Source organism: Schistocerca gregaria, chromosome 2, assembly GCF_023897955.1.
Source record: "Schistocerca gregaria isolate iqSchGreg1 chromosome 2, iqSchGreg1.2, whole genome shotgun sequence".
NCBI lineage: Eukaryota > Metazoa > Arthropoda > Insecta > Orthoptera > Acrididae > Schistocerca > Schistocerca gregaria.
The window spans coordinates 771,632,050-771,653,269 of NC_064921.1; the positions used below are offsets into that span (position 1 = coordinate 771,632,050).

A 21,220-nucleotide genomic window follows, 5' to 3' on the forward strand; every position below is an offset into this window, starting at 1 on the left:
CGGCGGTGACATTAACTGTGTTACTGCTGCTGCCGATCAATTTCCAACGGCTACCATGTGCCCGGAACTTTCGCAACTAATTGTGACCAATGATATGATCGATGTTTGGCGACATTTTCATCCTGTCACAACGCAGTACACACATTTTTATCAGAACGGTGCCAGCAGGCTTGATCGAATTTATGTGTCGCGGCCACTTCAACACTGTCTTCAGAGAGTAGCGGTACATCCCGTCGCTTTTAGTGATCACTGCGGAGTTGTGTGTGACATGCACCTACAGGCCAATAGTCAGGCTCCGCCTTGCCGTGTTTGGAAACATAATACCCGTCATCTGTCTGCCGCCGCTTTACGTTGCGAGATTCAAAATATGTGGCAGCTTTGTTTTGAAAAACGGGGAAGTTATGCCTCAGTCTTACATTGGTGGGTCGACTTAGCCAAACCGCAGTTGCGCAATGTTGCGATGCGGTATGCAAGGGAGGTGTCATTTTGGGAGAGGCGCACCATTGCCTTTTATCAGCAGTGCCTACAAGATGCGCTGGATGTTCCGTGGCGCCTGGTCAAAACTTACGCGCACGTTTACGTAGGATTAAAAATAAGATACTCAATCTTCAACTCCAAAAGGCGAAAGGACTTCTGATCCGGAGCCGACCGCTGTGTGCAACACTTGAAGAGGTGCCAACGCTTTACCACTTGGCACGCGAGAAACGGTTGGCGCGGAGGAAAGTAATTACCGCTCTCATCACGGACACTGGTGCTCGTCTCACGGCGAAGCATGAGATCGTTCCCCCCGTCTCCGACCATTTTAAGAGATTGTTCGTTTCTGTTAGATGAATTGGTTCCTGTCATCTCCGACTCTGACCGACAGTCACTGGATGAGATTATGTCACTGGCCGATGTGAAAGATGTGTTGCGAACGTGTCGTCGGGGGAAGTCTCCAGGTCCAGATGGTCTTCCAGTAGAATTTTACCTGGCTTATTGGGATATTATCGGTGAGACATTGACGACCATGATAAATGAAATTGTTCGTGGTGCTGCGATCCCTTCAAAGTTCGTTGAAGGGCGTATTATTTTGATTCCAAAGACACCGACAGCATGCCGTGTTGAGGCGCTACGCCCTATCACACTTTTAAATGCAGATTATAAACTGGCGGCGCGGTGCCTGCAACGAAACTCAACGTGGTCATGGACAAGGTCATCAGTCCGTTCCAGTCGTGTGGTGTGAAACGTCGCAGCATCTTTCATGCGGTGGCTTCATATCGTGACGTGGTCGCGTACTCGGCCATTAACGGCCTGTCCGCTGGAATTCTCTCCATCGACTTTGCCAATGCATTTGACCGTATCGGACACGATTATCTCTTCTCCGTAATGACAAAACTGGGCTTCGGCGGCCACTTTCTCACCGCTTTAAGGAATCTTTTAACGTCGGCGACTTCAACGATTGTAATCAATGGTTGGCAGTCGGCGCCCATCCCCGTCACAAGGTCGGTCAGACAGGGCTGTCCTTTAGCAATGCTCCTATTCGTCATTGCGCTCGACCCGTTTTTGCGCGCAGTCGGCCGCATCATTGAGGGTGTCCAGGTCTGTCAGGTCTCTCTCAAGTGTGCTGCCTACGCTGACGACGCGAGCCTTTTCATGGGGCGGACACACGACTTGGACAGAGTGCGCGATGTTTTGCTGTTATACGAACGTGCCTCTGGTGCCGTTCTAAATACGCGGAAAACAGTGTTAGTACCGCTGGGTCGTCGGGGACTGTATGCTGAACAGGACTGGTTCCGCGTTGTGCACACCCACAAAATTCTAGGATTCGACATTGTAGCGTGTCCACAAAAAATGCAAGTTTTAAACTGGAGGCGAATTCTTGGTACTGTGAAGGCCCTATGTCGTAGCCACTCAGCTCGCCGACTCAACTTACATCAACGTGTGGCTGTTATTAACACTTTCATCTTATCAAATGCGTGGTACATCGCCCAATTGCTTAGTGTTCCGAAGCAGATAGGGAGGGCGATCTCGCAGGCGGTCTACTGGCTCCTGTGGCGGCATGAAATTTTTAAAGTCAAGGCTTCGACCTGTGCCATCGACCGGCAACTTGGCGGCCTCGGTATCACCGACGTTCCACCCAAGTGCGACGCGCTGCTCGTCCACCGGACAGCCACCCTGCAGTCCGACATCCCGACAGGAACCACCGCGGCACTTCTGGAGCTCTACCGCCCACACTCTGAAGTGGCACCCCTTTCTCTTGCGGCCATCCCGTACAAGATGTCCTACATTCGGGAGTACTTTTTAGCGAGAAGCTACGCTCTGTCAACGGCTACCGACAGGCACAGGACCGCCCGCAGCCTCTACGTTGCCCTGACTGGACAACCACCGCGTCATAAACTGGTGCTCCGGAACCCCACAGTGGAATGGGTGAAGGTGTGGGCCAACATCAACAACCCGGTGTTGCCGTCGGACGTGAGTGCGCTCTGGTTCAAGATCGTCAACAACACCTTAGCGACGAACCAGCGACTTGCTGACATTCATCTCCTCCCCTCTGCCAACTGCGGAAGATGTGGAGATGTGGACACACGGGAACATCGATTTGAATGTGCATCGGTGTCGACGGTATGGCGGCTGTGTCAACGAATGGTATCCCACATTAATAGAACACCACCTCACCTCGTGTCTGTTCGTCGTGTGGTAGTGCCTAACTTCAAAGCCTTCCCGCGGACGAAGAATAATGCCACTGTCTGGATCTTAGGGCATACAATTTATGCCCTTATAGATATGGCCGTCACTGATACTGTGATATACCTGGACTATTTGTGGGCCCAGTATGTGAAACTGAAAGACTGCGTTAAAACTCGTGAACTGTTTGCGAATTTTTTGAAGGCTGCCTTGGATTACGGCTATGAAATAGACCTGCGGACAACACCTTGAAGTGAGATTTACTGAGTTCCCGCGTTCCACTTTTTACTTATTTTTTCTCACTTTTACTTGCTTTGTTTGAGTTATGGCTGATGGATTGTGCCATCAAAACAACTAGGGTCCATCAGGTTTTATTTCGAAGAGAGGAGTGTTCTTTTAATTTTGAGAACGTTAATTTTGTTCACGAGGCTTCATGAGAAATTTTGGACCATATAGCCTGTTTTTATGTGGAACGTTCATGATTGCAGAAATTTTTTTTTCCGTTCACGGACTGTCTAGATTTCATTTAATTACTTTACGTGAATTTATATTTCATTTGTGTGATGCGCACAACGACATACACTCTCTCCTCAACCGGGGTGACTCACGCTCGGCAAGAGGGAGAAGACTTTCCTTTTAAGTAGAATTGGAGTTTAGTTGACATACCAGCAGACGTGTTGAACCGGTGGAGGAAAGAATACCGTCCACGAATTCCGAGCTATAATTCCTTTTCTTTCATCATTTTCTGTGGAAGAGGACCACATACCATCTGAGAAGAAGATGATTTTGTTTTAAAATTATTCCTGCGTTCAACGGAATCCGACAGTCCAGCAACTATAGCGTTGAAGCTCGCCGAAGAAGGCATAATTTGGTGAGAGTAAGGAGGGCTATAAGGGGAGTTGGGAGGCCCACAAAAAAAATAAATAAATAAATAAAATAAAATAAAAAGTGGTAGAATGCTCGCCTGCCACGCGGGCGGCCCGGGTTCGATTCCCGGCCGATGCATCATTTTGCTTTTCCCGCGGTAATGCTGCCGTGTGGCTTGCGCGCTTTACATGCACGATCCACAAGAATGTATAGCTGGATTCCCTTGAGAAGAACCGAGAACGCAGCACTAGCGGGTCCCCACTGGGACGCTCGCATCATGTTCTATAGATTAGCGTCGGCCTGGCCTCACAAGTTGCTGTGTCCAGGTGCCTCCGAGGCACTGAACTTTAACGACAAGGAGTGCTGCCTATCGTTGCAAAAGCTGCAGCAACACCGCAATCAACTGGGCCGGCAATGCACGTGTAGCAAACAGAACACGTTATCCAGGAAGTACAGTGTCTTCACGTCTAAGATTGGGTATGATACTTACCCAGTTTCCAGGAAAAACGGTTTCACCGGTGCCTCGGTAGCGCTCAGTCGTGTGCCGGCACTCGGCCAGTGCACATCGCGAGGTGACGGGCGGTAGCGCGGGCCAGTGTTTACGTCGCGAGCAGTGCTGAGGTGGAGAGCTGAGCAGCGTGTGCGAGCGCTGTTAACGTTTGTTTCTGTATAACTGTTTTAAGTAAGATGTCGACAATTAACAGAGCGAAGAGCGTTCAGTGTGTTTTCGATCGCGCTGCCTTGCTACCGACGGCGTTTGAAATTCATGAGTGGATGTTTGAGGATTTGAAATTGCCTGAAGATATAGTCGACACATTCCAGTTGGACTTTGTGCAGTAATCGTTATTTATCAAATTTATTTCGAGTGACACTTACGAGAAATTCGCTGAGGAGCATGTTGGTGTGAGACCATTCCGTCATAATGATAGCAGTATTAGTAAGGTCCAAATCGTGCCTTCGGGATACGGAGTAAGAACCGTCAGGGTATTTAATGTGCCACCTGAGTGCCCTAATGATCTGAATGCACGTTCTCTGTCACTGTACGGCGCTGTTTTGTCTGTTACAAATGAAAAATGGTCGAGTGCCTATCGCTACCAAGTTAATAGCGGGGTGCGCAGTGTGCGTGTAGATTTGAAAAAGCATAAACCTTCGTATGTTGCCATTGGCGGCTGTCGTGCACAGGTAACTTACATTGGTCAACCCCCTACCTGTTCGATCTGCCATTCAACTGAACATCTGCGGATGAACTGTACACGTAGACGTCCATTTCAACTTCCACGGGAACGTCCTGCAGACGGTAGTGAAAAGCTAGTACCACTATTGAGTGAGGTGGTCGCGGGGACTGTACCACCACCCCGGCAGCCGGAACATGTCAGCGAGGCGGAGGTGCCAGTTCAGGTGGAATGCAGTGCCAAAGACATTCGCGATAGGACGAACGTCGATTCGGCACCGTCATCCTCACCGGGGCAGTTACCGCTGGATACCAACGATGCGCCAGCCACCTCTGAAACTAAGCCGTGTGAGATACAGGAGCGGGTGCAGATCAGTTTGCCTGAACCACCCCTCTCGGTAGAGACTATAGCAGACACGAAGAAAGGCCGCCGAAGGAGAAGCAAAGGGAATAGTAGCAAAGAGGAAAAGTCGAATGATTTAGGACCCGTACACATGTCAGAAAGTGGCAGCGAGACTGAACCTCAATCTTCTTGCTCCGTGCGCTGCGAGGACACCGCGAGGCAAGAACGCATTCGTGAACAAACCAAACACCTGAAGGCACTACTGAGCGCTGAAAGGGATCAGAGCACCGTAACGGCCAAGAGGAAGAGCGAGCAGAGCAGCGAGCAGCTGCAGCAGCGCTCCCGCAGGAACTCGCTGACGTCAGTCGCAGCCCCGCGTGGTGGCCAGGCGGATGCGACCACGCTGACAGACTCAACCGCCGGTGGCGGGCAGGGCGGCGCGCGCACCGCGCAGCACCCCGACAGCAATGAGCCGTGGTGGCAGCAGAACGAGGAGATGCAGCAGTAGCTGCTCTCGCGCATGACCATCGCGCTGCGACCTTCCCCTCCCTGGCCCGTTATTGGTTTTGACATTTCGTTTCGTACTCCAAACGTTACCAACGAGTTTGGTTCAAAGCCGGAGAGAAGGACGATGCGAAGCTCACAGCTCATTGTCCTCTGAACCATCATGGGTGACAGCCAAACCTAGAACATTACCACACTTAACGTCAATAGAATTCAAAGTGCGGTGAAACTGCGTTCGCTCAATGATTTCTTGTATGGTACGAGCGTTGACATTGCCCTCCTACAGGAGGTAGTCACAGCCTTAGAAGTGCCCGGTTACGTTCTTATTGATAACATCAATCTTCAGGATGCTGTAGGCACTGCCATCCTTCTGCGCGACGGTATACCCTTTACGGACGTGCAGCGGCTGCCCAGTGGTCGTGGCATTTCTCTTCGAGTGAATGGTGTGCAGATTGTTAACGTGTACGCCCCCTCAGGTAGCACTCATAAGAGAGATCGTTCAAAATTTTATAAAACCGAGGTTCCCATTCTTCTTAGCGGTTATCGTGAACATCTCATCCTTGGTGGTGACTTCAATTGTGTGCTCAACGACAGAGACCAAACTCCTAACACGAACAGATGTATCGAACTTGAACATTTAATTCATGGCATGCGTCTTCACGATACATGGGAACAACTGCACGGTGAACGGGTAGCGTACACCTTCGTAACCAGTCATTCTGCCAGTCGGCTGGATAGGATCTATGTGTCCGATGCCCTCCAGCGACACACTGTGAACTGTGACATAGCTCCTGTCAATATCTCCGACCATTGTGCATATCAGTGTTACCTCAACCTACACCGCCAGCCAATTTACCGCGGGAAGGGTTACTGGAAATTGAATGTCAGCCTTCTGCAGGATGCCCAACTTAAAGAGGAGGTGAACTTAACGTGGCAACTGCTCCAGCGGCACCGACGTCGTTACGCTAGCGTTCTACAGTGGTGGATTCAGTGTGCTAAGCCTAAATTACGCCTGACCGTCTTGAGCTACGCCCGACAAAAAAGCTTTTGGCAGAAACAGACTATTGAATTTTATTATCGGTGTTTGAGAGAACTGTACAGTCGCACTAACAATCCTTCTCGAGACATCGACGTAAAGATCAAACGATATAAAGCGAAAATCACGGCGATACAACGCCAACGAATGCATGGCATCATCGTGCGAGCCCACCCTAAGGACGTTGCCGCCGAAGAATGGGCCTCTCTGTATCACATCCTGAGAACGACGAAACGGTGTAAAGCCATGTTGATTGAAGCCGTCGTTGATGACGCTGAGAATGCCATCACGAAGCAACGTGACATCATCTCGCACGTCTACGACTATTATAGTCAACTTTACAAGAAGCAACTCGTTGATGAACACTCGTGCGAGGATTTTCTTAGGACCTTGAGCTGTCGCTTGTCACAACAGGATAATGCAAAGTTGGAATCTGTTTTCACACAGGACGAAATCCGACTGGCGGTTCACAGTGCAAAGAAAGGGAAATCACCAGGACCTGATGGTCTCAGCGCTGAGTTTTACCAGCGATACTGGAACGTCCTCGGTCCGACACTCCTCGAGATAGCGAATGAACTCTGGCGCCTGGAAGTCATACCCAAGGCATTTACGGAAGGTATCATCCTGCCCTTACCGAAAAAAGGGAACAGCAGGAAGGTCGAAAACATGCGACCCATCACACTCCTGAATGCCGACTTCAAAATCATCACCAGATCGATTAAGCTAAGGATGCAAACCGTTATGTACAAGGTTTTAGGCAGTTACCAGTACAGTGCAGTGCAAGCTCGAAGTGCAATCTCAGCTGCCTGCGATTTGAGGGACATCATCTGTTCATATGCTGAAACTACAGGGCGCTCTGATCTTTCTAGATTTTGAGAAGGCTTATGACCGTGTACGTCATAATTTCCTCTTTCAAAGCATGAAGAAACTAGGATTTGGACCTCATCTCATAGAATTAATTCGCAAACTTACTACAAACGCCTCTTCACGGATTCTCATTAATGGCCATTTTACAAAAGAAGTTTCCATCGAGCAGTCCATCCGCCAAGGATGTCCTCTCTCAATGATTTTGTACGCCATTGCAGTAGAGCCGCTCCTGAACAACTTAGTGCATAGCGGGATCGGGCTTAGCGTCGAGTCTGTCACTATCCCATGCATTGCGTATGCTGACGATATATGCGTAACTGTGTCATCATCGCAGCAACTTCTGTCAGCAGCAACTCTACTACAAACATTCACGTTTCTTTCAGGAGCAATACTCAATAGAACTAAAACCACAGTTTTGCAGATCGGTGGCGGTATCGGAGACATATCCCATGTTACCTGGTGCAAGGTAAAGGATTCTCACACAACCCTCGGTGTTACTTTTGAAGCCAAACCAGACAAATTCCTGACGAAGAACTGGTCACACATGCTTCATAAATTACGTGCTGCTTTGATGCTTCACTCCGGCCGTGACTTGAACATACTACAGAAAGTTAAGACCATCGAGATCGCCATTACGAGCAAGATGAATTATTTGGCGCAAATTCTTCCAATCTCCGACCACCTAGCCAAGAGTATACAACAAGCGTTATGTTGGTTTATTTTTAGGGGGCATATTTTCAAAGTTCAGTTCGATACCTTAACCTTACCTTCGTCCAAAGGTGGCCTCAACCTCATTAAAGTACACAAAAAATGTGTCACCCTGCTCCTAAATCGCATCAGGAAGGAGTTTCGTACCCGGAGGACCAGTCTCATCAGAAACCTCATTCAGCGGTGGAAACCTCATAGCTTGGACCCACCCGTTAATATCGCCGGCATTCCACTTTCTTACCGACATGTGCGACTATACTACATGGAAATGAGCTACATTCGACACAACATCGTCGATACCGGAAGCCTGACGAACAGGACGCTTTATGACCTTCTCATGACAACAAACCACAGGAATCGTCTCGAAGAAAAATATCCACATACACATTGGAGTATAATATGGCGGAATGTGCACAACGACATGTTACCATCACGCGTCATAGCAGACTGGTATCTCACAGTCAACGATAAAGTAGCAACGAATGAAAAGCTACATAAAATAGGCCTTCAACCAACGCCCAACTGTGACACATGCGGAAGAGTCGATACGCTCCTTCATAGGTTCACTTGCGGACATGCAGAAGAAATTACAACATTTCTTCGTCAACGATTGTCAGTGATAGACCGTACGACGCCCAGTGGTGTAGACCTTTCAGAGATCATTCAGCCACAAAAACTGAGGTATCCACGAGCAAAAAACAACGCTACAACGTGGATCATGGGCCACACAGCATCGTTTATTATGCAGAATAGGCATCTTACATTTTCTAGACTATTATTCTTACATAGAAATTGAACACCTTAAAATAAGCCAACATTGTGACTATAGGAGGATATTTGGAAATGTGCTGAAAATCATAATTAACGGTTAAATGCTTCAAATACAATATTTGGATAGTAGAGGTTGCCAGTTGCCTGTATGTATGAATCCTATTTGCTTCCTGGGACTTTATTTCTTGCCGGAATTTTACGATACTATTCAGATGCTCACCAATGCAGAAGGCATTTTTTTTTCCTTCCCATTTTCCTCTCAACATTTTCCTCTCTCGCAGAGCAGCGGAGCAACTTTCCTTTCGACAATGATGTGATAGTCCTTTGTGCACCTCAAGAAGACATTTCCTTTCTTTTCTTATATTGCGCAACGGCAGCCTAGAACTCATAAATACTATGTTCATTCTATTTTCATTACGAATCGAAGCACATGTTTATTTTTCCCTTCATAAAAAAAAACAAAAATAAAAAATAAAAAATAAAAAATAAAATAAAAAAATTGGTAGAGCAAAAAAAAGTGGTCTAGCGATAGCGTCTTTCATAAAAAAAAGAAAAAAAGGGGGTAGCGGCTTTCAAAAAAAAAAAAAAGTAGGCAGCGCGTAAGTCTCATAATCTTAAGGTCGTGAGTTCGATCCTCACCCGGGACATTTAATTTTCTGTGACTGATGGTGGTGCTGTTACTGGGGCCCCAACTTATTTCTTGTTTGTTATCCACAACGCTTCAGCGGGAAAATGTTTACTTCCTGTTATTGCTACTTACAGCTTCCCTTTTCCTCTTCTCCCAGCAGAGCATGAAGCCAAAAGCATTGCTCTGAGACGTTTGAGGTGCGCGCCTTGCCAGTCAGCATGCGCAAAGATGCTCGCAAAGAGAGATGGGCGCCGACGCGGGACTCGGCACGAAATGCGCCAAGGGACCGTCCGAACCGTCGTAGAAACGCACAGATCCGGTGTGGTCTAGTGGCTAGGATACCTGGCTTTCACCCAGGAGGCCCGGGTTCGATTCCCGGTACCGGAACGGAATTTTTTCCACACTACTCGTGACAAGTTTGAGCTGTGCGAGCTGCCGTTTCCCGTCCTGCTCGCAATATAGCTACTGTTTCGTGACAGTCAGCGGAATATAGACGAGGGAAGCAGACACACGACGGCCATAGAAATGGTGTATGGCTTCATGCCACACGGTTCCAGCGTAGGCCTGAGCAACTGCATCTGTCGAGGCCCGTTAGCTCAGTTGGTTAGAGCGTCGTGCTAATAACGCGAAGGTCGTGGGTTCGATCCCCCCACGGGCCACTACGCTTTTACTACTACGAAAAGGCAGCGCCGATTTCAGCTGGCGAGTGTGATGACCACCCTGCGTGGAAGTTGACAGAGGTTCCGAACCCGACCTGTCGGGAAGCGCTAGAGCATTCACTCGCCAATGGCCATAGTGTGCTCAATACACTGGTTCTCAACCGATAAAGACAAAATGAAAGGAAATGTCCGATTGCCGATGCGTAACAACTTTGGCCCTGGTCAGTACTTGGGCGGGTGAGTGCATCGGAACACAGGGTACTGTTGGCAGTTTTACTTCCTATTTTTCTTTCTCCTTTGTTTTCGGAGCCACAGCCCGATTCGGTCAGGGAGACGCCACCGTGAAATGAAGAGGCGTGCTGTGTGTCCATCGCCTCGCCTCTCCTTACCTCTCTAAGTCGTTTCTCGTGCTTGTTGTTTTGATAGAGGCCGATTTGAGAGCGTCAGCTCTCGCGTCAGCCGAGCAAAGTCGAGACACACTACAGGCTGGTCTGCAGCGAGTAACACGGAGGAAGAAAAGAACATTAATTTCAAGGCGCGTGGCAAAAGTACTCATACGCGAAATTAAAATCCTGCAGCGGTGGCCGGGAATCTAACCGGGATCAACTGCTTGGAAGGCAACTATGCTGACCATTACACCACCACTTTTTTTTTAATAAGTATGCATATCAGTAGGCGCATGACGGGGACAACGAGGGCTGGGGTCAAAGAACTCGAGGCCTGGCCACGATGTCCCCACCATCACTCTCACCGAATGGCTCCTTCAGTGCACTTTAATTGTCATAGAAAAATGGTTATAGTCGTTTGTATTTTTTGCCTACTCTTTTTATTATGGTATGGCGCACTGGTTGTACGACGTCTGGGGGGGATCTCATTGCAAAGCCGTCATTCGAGTTATCAGTCAACAGACATTCGAGTAGGAAACATGTTATTATATTTCAATATACATCGAGCATTTATGAGACACTTATTGGGGGGCAGACGTAACAGAAATGGATAAAAGAAAAGGCATTTCCTTCATCTTGAACGTAGATTCATACTTCACTTCTTCAGTACCCCTAAAACAGTTCATTTAGTGTTAGACTGTGCGCTTTAACCAACACCTATTCGTTCGAATAAAATGATCAACATGTTTCCATACATTTTCCTGTTGTCTGCATATTGCTTAATGGTGCTGTACTGCATTTGCATAAAAAGCTTGAATTCCGTTTCGTCATCAGCACCTATTTTATTGATAATGTAATGGACAAACTGTCCCATTAACCAGTGTACTGCATTATTTTTGGTTTTGGGGTAATACTTAATTTCAGGTCTGAAAAGCACCATAGGAGTAATGGAATTGGGTGACGTTCGTTGCAGTAGTGCAAGACGTTTCCTGAGCCAATGCCAATTGTGGAAATTTCCTCCACACGTAAATCTATGAATCACAGTGTCAACTAGTTTACATTTCTGACATAAGGGGGTTTCAGCTTTCCCAATTTTATAAAGCCGCTCGTTGGTGCTGACAATATTATTGACGGCCTTTTATCATGCCTTTACCACATGTGAATTGAGCCCGTTAAAACTAATTTTCTTCCTAATTGCATCCCAGTTGTAACTCATATATTTCGTGGCAATTTTATTTTGTCCTTCATATTGTTGTCTTTCTCTAATGATATCTCTGGCTGTAATGTGCAGTGAAGTTCTGAGTTTCTCGTTAACATAGCTCAATTCTGTGTACAAGATCCTAACGTATCGCAGTCGGGGGTTAATTTTTTGTACGTCTCTCGGTGGTTGAACGCTTTCTGGTTGGACACATTGAAACAATTGTGTAGTAATACTGCCGGGGTTGGCGTGAAATATGTTTAAAGACCTTTTTATGAAAAGCGCAGAAGCTTTATTGCTTATGTCCACCAGTCCGAGGCCTCCATTTCTAGGATGTAATGTCGCAGTTCTTAGGTTAACCCTGAATATTTCCCCCTTCCATAAGAAATTTGCAACCCTCGACATTATTTCCTGAGCTATCAACTTCGGCAAGGGAAAAACTTGTGCCATATAGAGTGCCTTTGAGAGAATGCATAAGTTAATGAACTTGACCCTCTGAACCTGGTTCATAAGTCGTTGTGAGTTCTCAATGAGTCCCCCTTGAATCTTTGTTGAAACCTCTTTCTAATTGAGGGCTGTCATCCTCATTGGACATGCCGTCAGGATTGTCCCCAGGGTTTTATGGGTGGTAACTGACTTCGCCCAATCGACGTGTATCCGTTCAAGACCCCGCATTCCCAGGATGGTACTTTTATTTTTGTTCTTTGTCGCACCCGATGCGCGGCAGTAGTTTTGAAGAATGGCTCCTAGTCGAATTACATCATCTTTCCCTCTTATGACGACACCAACATCGTCAGCATAGGCTCTCACTACAGTTTTCCTGCCAGTTATAGTTATGCCCTTTAACCTTTCATGAACACTTCTTAAAAAGGGCTCTAACGACACAACAAACAAAAACATAGATAAGGGACTTCCCTGTGGGATGCCGCGGTTTATTTGAATTTGCCGCGTCAGCTGACAGTTGACAGCTAATTTAGCGTTCAGACCAGTAGCAACGTTTTTTATAACATTAACTGTTTTGTGGACGAATCCCTTTTTTGTCAGTACCTCAAACAGGAAGCGGTGATTCACCGAGTCGAAAGCCTTATTAAAATCTATAAAAAGTAAAGCACATTTTATGTTGGAAACCGATGCTAAGGAGATGATGTCTCTATATTCAGAAATTGTATTAAAAATACTTCTATTTGCTGCACATGACTGATGTTGACTAATTAATTTGTCGGTCAGAGGGGAAAGTCTCTTTTTTAAAATCCTGCATACTATTGTGTAGTCAGAGTTTAAAAGTGAAATAGGGCGGTAATTGTTTAAACTTTTCGTCCCTTTGTTTTTCGGTAGAAGTACAATTTTGCTGTCTTTAAAATCTTCAGGTATCGTCTGCTCGTTAAAAATCTCATTGACAATGCACGTAAACGTGTCACCAATTAAAAACCAGAACTTTCTGTAAAATTCTACAGGGAGTCCGTCGGGTCCAGCAGATTTATTCACCGGGGACTTGGTTATTGTCTCACGAACCTCTTCGTTACTGATTTCAGAAAGGATTTCGTCGTTTTCAGAACTTGTCAATTGTGAGGATAAAACACTGAGAAGCTCTTGCAGAGACCCCTCGTGAGGTGCGCTGGAGGCATATAATGCATAGTAGTACTGGTATACGGCATTTAGAATCTCCTTCTGAGACGTCAGTGTTGTCACATTGGGGGTTTGAAGTTCACTAATAACAGTGCGTCGCCTATTCTTTGCATGCCGAAGCAGATGATATAAGGATGTTGTTTCATCATCTACCATCGACTTCGCCTTTGACTTCAGTTTTAAACCTTCTATCTGTTGTCGTTTAATGGCGAGTAATTTCGCTTTGGTGTGTCTGATGTCTTGTAATCTAATGGTTGACACGTTTGCCTGTTCATAGAGGTCCCGCAACAAACTGTAATAAAATTCCAAACTGTTTTTTAACTCCCACGCTCTTTCTCTGCTGTATCTGATACACACTTTTGTCAGTCTCGGCTTTGCAACCTTAATCCACCAGTCTAATACTGTGGGGTGCCTGTCGATCGATCGCAGACATAAGGTCCACGCATCCTATACCGCGTCTGCCAAATCTTGCTCTTTTAAGAGAGAAACATTTAGATGCCACTGATTCCTAAAAATCTGAATCGGCTGTGGAGCTAAATTAATGCGCGCCTTCATACTGCAGTGGTCACTAAAATATACAGGTACGATTTCTGAATTTAGTAGACATCTTTCCAAGTTTTGGGAAACATAAATTCTGTCTATTCTACTGCGCGAAGTCTGTGTTATATACGTATATTCAACCTTCGTTGGATATTTTAGTTCCCATGCGTCCTTAAGTTTTAGGTCGGTGACTAGGCGTTTAAGTTCCAAAGAACCGTTAAAATGTGGTTGTTGATCTTTACGATTTAACACACAGTTAAAATCACCGCCCATTATAAAACTGTTTGGGTTTCGACGTAATAAATATATAAGTTCCTCTTTATAAAATGCTGCCCTGTCCTGTCTGTTACTATTTCCTGAGGGCGCGTATAAGTTAATCAATGTGGTACCTAAAACTGTAATACTAATTGCCCTTCCAGATTCCAACCGCTCTACTTGAGATACGGGAATCCCTTCCCTGAGCAGAAACGCTGTTCCTGTATGTGTTTCAGAAGATACGTTAACAATTGAGGTGTATCCTGGTATTACAAATTCCGGCGTTACAACCTCCTGTAGCAAAGCGATATTGGTTCCAGAGTCATACAAAAATTCCTTGAGAGCAGCTAGCTTTAATGAGGTTCGAATTTTATTTATATTGATCGTTGTGATAGAGTATGCTTGCATCTCTAACTTGCTATTGGCCACCGACAAACTTGGTCAAAAACTGTTGTACTTTTGGTATGCTGAAATTCGTTTTAGAACTACAGTCGTTCAGAACTTGGTAGCAGTCCTCGTAACACGGCTGCTAAACGTTAGTTTGTCTGCCATTGTCATCCCGTACCTTAGTACTGAGGGGCTGTTCGACACTGAGTGTGTCAGGAGGCTCATCTGGAGCACCTTCTCTGACAATTTCATATCGTATATTTTTCTGTGATTTTACGTCTGACTTGTCCGCTTTTTGTTTGGCTTGGGTGCGAGAAACAGTAAGATTCGGTTGTGGTTTTAGCGTACGGCGGTGGACGCCCTGAAAACCCTGGCCTGATTTTGTTGTGGCAACACTCGACGCGGCCGCTTCAGCAGCAGTATCTAGAGAGACTTGGTTTGTAAACACTGTCTGCTGTTTACATGCTACCTTCGTTTGTTGTGATGCTTGCGACGGTGTTTGCTTATTTTCCGGTTCAGGAGTAAACACTTTCTCTTGTTTACACTCTGGTGCCGGTTGCTGTGCTGCTGCGGTGTCGTGGTGGTGTTGTCCTACCGCTTCCGCGAACTTCCCGTCTGTAAACAGCTGATTATCGCTGTTTACAGCTGGGCAAGTTGTCACTGCTTGGGGGACTTATACTTTCTCGCTGTCGGCAGCTGCCGTTGCATTTTCTGGCAGTGAGCGAGATTTATCAGAAACTGTAATTAAATCCATTTGCATTCCGTCTTGGGGCACATGCAGATTTTTGTCGCTAGCTTTCTGTTTACGTACAGCAGGAGATTGTCGGGAGGTGTCATCATCGGAATGATCATCTGTATGTTCAAGTGGTCGTTTCTTGGTTAGTACGTCTAACTCTCGGGCAGAGGAATCACAATTGAAGCGTGTTACCAGGGGTGGAAAATCACTACCATCAACAGCAATAGTTCCAGAACTAGGTACAGGATCCGAACCCTCACCCTGTTTGGCTGTGTTACCGGTTGCCAAAACTTCGCTCCAGGTCATCTTGCGGCGTTGGACTAAATTCGTTTTAAGTAAAAAGACACGACGGGGACAGTCCTGCCTTAAATGACCCGATTCATTGCATATATGGCACGTAGGGATTTGACCAGTATAAATCACGTGTGCTTTATGCCCGTCAACAGTTATATGAGATGGGATATTTGTCTTTACTTCCATCTCTAACGGCGAATACCATTGAAGCTCTGAATTTTAAATTGCTTCGACCAACGTTCGTTAACTATATCCTTTACCTCACCATATTGAGACAGGGCAACCTTGATTTTCTTATTATCTATCTCGATAGGTAAATTTAACACCCGCACAGATCTATAAAGAGCATCAGCTCTCCTGATAGCCACTTTACTTGTAGTGGCGTCTCTCTGCAAAAATTCGACATGATACCCGAATTTTCCAATAATTTTATCGACCGACACGAGGCTCAAAAACTTTACGAAAACACAGTAGTTGTCAGTATCTAGCTGAGTGGTATGCACCATATCAGACTTTATGCCAAGTACCTGATCAAGCCAATCATGAATCTCCAGAGCAGTCGGCTGAACACGTCGTGTTTCCTTGGCGAAAGCAAAAACCAGCGTGTTCTTCCTCACAGTTGTAGCCATGGTATGCAGTAATCAAGGGGAGATTCCGGTAATTACCGAAAACTCCACAAACGACAAATAATCGTCGGTAGAAACCCCAAAAGCAGAACACAGGAGGCAGAAGAAACACAAGTTACACACGAAGAAAATCACAAAAAGCAAAAATACCGAAACGCAAAGGTAAACACTGGCGAAACACTGATTACACGCAGCAAACGGTGGCACGTTCGTACGCGTAGGCAGCTAGAGCCAGAATGCCACCGCACAAGCGAGCGCCCCGGAGCCGCACTGTGTCGGCCTCCCGCCTGTCGGCAGCGGCCCAAGGTGATGGTACCTGGCAGGCGCATTTCGAGGTAGGCTAGGGGAGCACATCCAGGCGCATTCGGACAGCATATCCGCGCACATCGCGCGGAGCGGCGGAGCGGTTGCGGCTTTGTTTACATCGCGGGGCGGCGCTCAGCGAGAGTTTCGAGGTCCACGTGTTCAAGTTTAATCAACGTGAGTACCATGCCGGCAATTACTAGGGCAAACACTGCACAGTTTGTGTGTCGATAGAAATGCTTTGCGGCCCACCGCTTTTGAAATCCACGAATTTATATTTGAAGATTTGAAAATCCCGGAAGATCTAGTAGACACATTTCAATTGGATTTTGCGCAAGATTCGCTATTTTTGAAGTTCTTTTCCGGCGACATCTGTGAAAAGTTTGTTGAGAAATTTGGCGGCGTGCGTAAATTTAGGCATATCAATGGCACAGTCAGTGATGTTCAAATTGTGCCCTCGGGTTATGGCGTTAGAACGGTCCGAGTATTTAATGTGCCTCCTGAATGTGGTAACGATTTAATTGCACGTGCTCTAACTCAGTACGACGTTGTGTTGTCGGTTGTTAATAAAAGTGGTCTAGTGCGTACCGGTACCAGGTTAATAGTGGCGTACGTAGTGTCCGCATTGATTTAAAGAGACACATTCCATCTTATGTAATGATTGCGGGCTGTAGGGCTCAAGTGACGTATATCGGCCAGCCACCCACGTGCTCAATTTGTCATTCCACTGAGCATTTACGTGCAGACTGTACCCGTCGACGACCCGTGCAGCTCCCACGTAGTGACGTTGCGGCTACCGGCGGCCACTTTGTGCCACTACTGAGTGAAATCGTAGCGGGCACTGTACCACAACCCCGACACGCCGACCCCATTCGTGCTGAGGACGTGCCAAGTGAGGTGACTGTTACTGTCGAGGCACCACAGGACCGGATGGAGGACGCTCCCATTTTGTCCTCGGGTGTTGTAGCGTCGGATGCAGTTACTCCGGAGATCCCAGATGTTTCGGAGCATTCACCAGTTGCTATTCCGGAAGCGATGGACATCACCTTACCCCCACTTCGTCAGCCTGAAGAGGTTCCCCTCGCACCGAGAAAAGGGCGTACGAAGAAAAATAAAAATAAGGGTACTAAGAGTCAGCAGTCTGATGATGTGCCGTGCACCCCTGTATCAGAGAGTGGCAGTGAGAGTGAGGTTCCGACATCGTGCCCCCCTTCCTCTGAAAGCACTGCGCGCCAGGAGCGTATAAGGGAACAAACAGCAAAGCTCAAGGTTCTCCTGAATACGGCACGCGAACAGGGTGCGCATGCTGCGAAGCGCAAAAGCGAGCAAAGTAGCGAGCAGGCCCCCCAGCGCACGTGCAGGCACTCGGTGACGTCGGCCGCCGGTACAGCGACAACACAGGCGAATGGGGCCACGTCCACAGACACCGCTGGCGGTCGCGCCCAACAGACCGACCGACCAGCGGAGACGCCCTGGGAGAAGCAGGAAGAGGACGACCCTGGATCCCATTAGCGGCTTTTAGGCGGACGCGCTGCAGTTCGTGCCCACTTCACATGAGAGTTTCTGTTCTGCCGTTCCTGCACAATGAAGGATATTTTCTACACTGTATTGTCGACGTGTTACGTGATGCATTGCAGCGCTTCTTGACAGTTTTATTGGCAGGCTTAAGACGCAACATCTGCAGCTTTCGTTTCACATATTTCTTGCTAATATTTGAGTGTCTGTTTTAAATGGCCGCCGCTCGTCAACATCTAAAGATTTCCTCAGTTTTATCACTAAATGTCAATCGCATACAAGCTGCGCACAAGATTGCATGTTTCATTGACTTTTTAACTTTGGGAGGCTATGACATTGCATTGCTCCAAGAAGTTACAGTAAAGCGATTCGATAACGTTCCTGGATATGATGTCATCTATAACATAAATGTTGACGGTACTTGTGGCACCGCCGTTCTTTATAAAACAGGATTGCAACCAACTGACGTTCAATCTTTACCGAATGGCCGCCTCCTTACATGTACGATCCAGGATGTCACCTTTATTAATGTATACGCGCCGAGTGGCACCGACCACAAACGTGCTCGATCTGTGTTTTTTAACCAAGATGTAGTTCCGTTCTTTGCGTCATCCCGCAATGTAATAGTCGGCGGTTATGGTTCAAATGGCTCTGAGCACTATGCGACTTAACATCTGTGGTCATCAGTCGCCTAGAACTTAGAACTAATTAAACCTAACTAACCTAAGGACATCACACACATCCATGCCCGAGGCAGGATTCGAACCTGCGACCGTAACAGTCGGCGGTGACTTTAACTGTGTTACTGCCGCTGTCGATCAATTTCCAACGGCTACCATGTGCCCGGAACTTTCGCAACTAATTGTGACCAATGATCTGATCGATGTTTGGCGACATTTTCATCCTGTCACAACGCAGTACACACATTTTTATCAGAACGGTGCCAGCAGACTTGATCGAATTTATGTATCGCGGCCACTTCAATCCTGTCTTCAGAGAGTAGCGGTACATCCCGTCGCTTTTAGTGATCACTGCGGAGTTGTGTGTGACATGCACCTACAGACCAATAGGCAGGCTCCACCTTGCCGTGTTTGGAAACTCAATACCCGTCATCTCTCTGCCGCCGGTTTACGTTGCGAGATTCAAAATATGTGGCAGCTTTGTTTTGAAAAACGGGGAAGTTATGCCTCAGTCTTACAATGGTGGGTCGACTTAGCCAAACCGCAGTTGCGCAATGTTGCATTGCAAGGGAGGTGTCATTTTGGGAGAGGCGCACCATTGCCTTTTATCAGCAGTGCCTACAAGATGCGCTGGATGTTCCGTGGCGCCTGGTCAAAACTTACGCGCACGTTTACGTAGGATTAAAAATAAGATACTCAATCTTCAACTCCAAAAGGCGAAAGGACTTCTGATCCGGAGCCGACCGCTGTGTGCAACACTTCAAGAGGTGCCAACGCTTTACCACTTGGCACGCGAGAAACGGTCGGCGCGGAGGAAAGTCATTACCTCTCACATCACGGACACTGGTGCTCGTCTCACGGCGAAGCATGAGATCGTTCCCCACGTCTCCGACCATTTTAAGAAATTGTTCGGACAGATTGCTGTCGACGATGTAGCACTTTCGTTTCTGTTAGATGAATTGGATACTGTCATCTCCGACTCTGACCGACAGTCGCTGGATGAGATGATGTCACTGGACGATGTGAAAGATGTGTTGCGCTCGTGTCGTCGGGGGAAGTCTCCAGGTCCAGATGGTCTTCCAGTAGAATTTTACCTGGCTTATTGGGATATTTTCGGTGAGACATTGACGACCATGATAAATGAAATTGTTCGTGGTGCTGCGGTCCCTTCAGAGTTCGTTGAAGGGCGTATTATTTTGATTCCAAAGACACCGACAGCATGCCGTGTTGAGGCGCTACGCCCTATCACACTTTTAAATGCAGATTATAAACTGGCGGCGCGGTGCCTTGCAACGAAACTCAACGTGGTCATGGACAAGGTCATCAGTCCGTTCCAGTCGTGTGGTGTGAAACGTCGCAGCATCTTTCATGCGGTGGCTTCATATCGTGACGTGGTCGCGTACTCGGCCATTAACGGCCTGTCCGCTGGAATTCTCTCCATCGACTTTGCCAATGCATTTGACCGTATCGGACACGATTATCTCTTCTCCGTAATGACAAAACTGGGCTTCGGCGGCCACTTTCTCACCGCTTTAAGGAATCTTTTAACGTCGGCGACTTCAACGATTGTAATCAATGGTTGGCAGTCGGCGCCCATCCCCGTCACAAGGTCGGTCAGACAGGGCTGTCCTTTAGCAATGCTCCTATTCGTCATTGCGCTCGACCCGTTTTTGCGCGCAGTCGGCCGCATCATTGAGGGTGTCCAGGTCTGTCAGGTCTCTCTCAAGTGTGCTGCCTACGCTGACGACGTGGGCCTTTTCATGGGGCGGACACACGACTTGGACAGAGTGCGCGATGTTTTGCTGTTATACGAACGTGCCTCTGGCGCCGTTCTAAATACGCGGAAAACAGTGTTAGTACCGCTGGGTCGTCGGGGACTGTATGCTGAACAGGACTGGTTCCGCGTTGTGCACACCCACAAAATTCTAGGACTCGACATTGTAGCGTGCCCACAAAAAATGCAAGTTTTAAACTGGAGGCGAATTCTTGGTACTGTGAAGGCCCTATGTCGTAGCCACTCAGCTCGCCGACTCAACTTACATCAACGTGTGGCTGTTATTAACACCTTCATCTTATCAAATGCGTGGTACATCGCCCAATTGCTTAGTGTGCCGAAGCAGATAGGGAGGGCGATCTCGCAGGCGGTCTACTGGCTCCTGTGGCGGCATGAAATTTTTAAAGTCAAGGCTTCGACCTGTGCCATCGACCGGCAACTGGGCGGCCTCGGTATCACCGACGTTCCACCCAAGTGCGACGCGCTGCTCGTCCACCGGACAGCCACCCTGCAGTCCGACAACCCGGCAGGAACCACCGCGGCACTTCTCGAGCTCTACCGCCCACACTCTGAAGCGGCGCCCCTTTCTCTCGCGGCCATCCCGTACAAGATGTCCTACATACGGGAGTACTTTTTAACGAGAAGCTACGCTCTGTCAACGGCTACCGACAGGCACAGGACC

The 21,220-nt window shown here is 47.5% G+C and overlaps 2 non-coding genes across 2 annotated transcripts; both read left to right on the top strand.

Moving 5' to 3' along the window:
• The first annotated feature begins 9,874 nt into the window (after positions 1 to 9,874).
• On the top strand, positions 9,875 to 9,946 carry Trnae-uuc (transfer RNA glutamic acid (anticodon UUC)). The gene has a single exon. It is a non-coding gene; the product is annotated as a tRNA-Glu (tRNA).
• Positions 9,947 to 10,144: 198 nt separating this feature from the next.
• Trnai-aau (transfer RNA isoleucine (anticodon AAU)) lies at positions 10,145 to 10,218 on the top strand. Its single transcript has one exon. It is a non-coding gene; the product is annotated as a tRNA-Ile (tRNA).
• Positions 10,219 to 21,220: the final 11,002 nt, after the last annotated feature.